Source organism: Silurus meridionalis, chromosome 21, assembly GCF_014805685.1.
Source record: "Silurus meridionalis isolate SWU-2019-XX chromosome 21, ASM1480568v1, whole genome shotgun sequence".
In the NCBI taxonomy this organism is placed as follows: Eukaryota; Metazoa; Chordata; class Actinopteri; order Siluriformes; family Siluridae; genus Silurus; species Silurus meridionalis.
In genome coordinates, this window is record NC_060904.1 from 392089 (window position 1) to 394588 (window position 2500).

At 40.1% G+C, this 2500-nt stretch overlaps 1 protein-coding gene across 4 annotated transcripts in view; it reads left to right on the forward strand.

Annotated features, from left to right (window-relative positions):
• The first annotated feature begins 1976 nt into the window (after positions 1-1976).
• slc7a14b (solute carrier family 7 member 14b) overlaps positions 1977-2500 on the forward strand; it is a 43498-nt gene continuing 42974 nt past the window's right edge. For 3 of the 4 annotated variants that reach the window (XR_006923669.1, XM_046833406.1, XM_046833408.1), the window contains exon 1: positions 1977-2307. The gene's annotated coding sequence lies outside the window, so the exon portion shown is untranslated. Of the gene's footprint in view, positions 2308-2498 lie in introns of those variants that run through there. The other variant, XM_046833407.1, reaches the window with a different exon arrangement.

The window sequence follows — 2500 nt, forward strand, 5'->3', positions numbered from 1 at the left end:
GGGTTAGGGTTAGGGTTAGGGTTAGGGTTAGGGTTAGGGGTTAGGGGTTAGGGTTAGGGGTTAGGGTTAGGGTTAGTAATAATGCTGTTTTAATAGTTGATGTATCTGTTATAAAGAGTCGCTCATTTCTCTTTACGGGGCAGAACAAAATAATAAACTGATCCAGTATTAAAATATCTACATATAAAATCATAATTAAATCTACACAATAATACTGGTAGTCACTCCACCCATGTGATTTCCTGGTCCACACTGACCTGAGTTGTGTTATATTTAATGGTATAATGTTGTTGTGAGTGTTTGAGTGTGTATTTGTGTTTTTGTAGAATTCTGATGTCACTCTGTAAACAATCTGCTGCTATAAAGACACTTTAATGCTTTAATGGCTTTTGTGTTTGTTTTTATGTACACATTTATTTTTCTGATGCCTCATTCAGGGTGCAGCTGCCGCACACACACACACACACACACACACACACACACACACACACACACACACACACACATACACAAACACACACACACAGTACTGTTCATCCTACTCTCTCCCCATAAGGCTAAAGAGACTCATACTGGCAGTGAGACAATAGTATCCATTATCATCATCATCATCATCATCATCATCATAAATGCAGGAGATCTGATCATTTCTTTTTTTAGCTCAAACCTTTAATGCTAACATGCTTGGAATGTAAATGTGTGAATATGTGTGAATATGTGTGTGTGTGTGTGTGTGTGTGTGTGTGTGTGTGTGTGTGTCTGTTTGTGTGTTTGTGTGTGTTTGGAAAACAGATTGTACCACAACAGGTTTTTACTGCTGACACTGTCACCATAGCGACAGGTTGTCTCGAACAGAACCTGAGCTCCACTTGAGCCTCAAGAGTCATTCTCCAGAGGGAATTAAAAATGAATTAGGTGCCACATCACTGATCAGAGTAAACACACACACACACACACACACACACACACACACAGGTTACACACTTATACTACTCAGAGCCATGTTGCAGATCTCAGGTTTTGTTTGTCATTTTGTAAAAGTTGCATTTCACTTCAGCTTCATCTGATAATAAGCAGAAACAAAGGCAGCTGGAACATCTGGGCTCTTATAGGACCTGTGTATCATGCTGTATGATGGTACACTGTGTGTGTGTGTGTGTGTGTGTGTGTGTGTGTGTGTGTGTGTGTGTGTGTACATACGCAGAATCAGTATCATGTTAATAAACTATAATATAATTACCGACAGTGAAGAACCTGAGAGAACCATCATATAATCAGCAAGACTTTGCAATGAAAAACAGAAACACTGGTCAGCTGAGCAGATAAAGAGATAATGGGTCAGACACAGACCAGGTGTACACACACACTAAGGAAATCAACCACAGAGGAACAGTACAAGTAACAGCACTAGATCTGTCAGAACATCAACACAGCACCTGGAGAATGAAGAACCTCATCCTGAGAGCTCTATCAGCTTTTATCCTGTGTCACATCACATCGTCACAACTCGGATTTCTGATTCTACGTTTATTTTCAGATTTTGGTTCTGTGTGTGTGTGTGTGTGTGTGTGTGTGTGTGTGTGTGTGTGTGTGTGTGTGTGTGATGTATAAACACACTGAATACACTAAATGAGCATCATCTAATATATGAGCATAGCCTCAACATGATTAAAAAGGAGACCAATATTCTGCGAGATGTTCAGGATCCTCAGATAATAAACATTTATTGATTGATAATTTAATATAAATTGTAAATAAGATATTTGTGCACGTCTGATTAGATGCTGACTGCATTTATTGGCTCTGTTCATGTGCCTAAAGCAAAAAGACATTAAAATTGAATCTACTCGAAACTGATAAAACATTAGACTGCAGTTTAGGGATGTTTTTTATCAGACAGGTTTTTAGTGGAAGCTTTATAGAGATCTGAATATCAGATTTTCGGCTCAGATGTAATAAACTCATTGTGTGTGTGATTTACACCGATATAATCACAGGATTGATCACCAGTGCGCGCGCCGGAGAAACATGTTTCTTTAGTTCCAGTCCACATGCCTGGATGATGCTGATGTTCATGTAGATTTATGAATCAGTAAAGACAGACAGACCACTCTCAGGAGGGCAGGAGGGTAGATGACGTCACCAGTCGGCGCTGAATGGGGGACACGGGGATGAATAATTAATTGTCGGCTCTGATCTAATGGAAGACTGGGTGAATAATTCAGCGCGTCGGTGCGCTTCGAGTCCAAGCTGTGGAGCTCCAGCACGGACATGGAGAACATCACCGAGCGCTCTGCACCACAAACCGTGAGTTTCTCCTCCATCATGTCCTTCATTACTCAGAATTTACAACTGTTCGACTGTTTGTGTTGGTCGAAGTGATCACATGAATACATTAGTCATGAGCTTTAAAAGTGTCATGTGATGCTTTTCATCTCCATTAAAACATCTAAAATATCTGGAAAAAAAAAACACCTGCTCGAAAGTGGCAGCTGTTTGA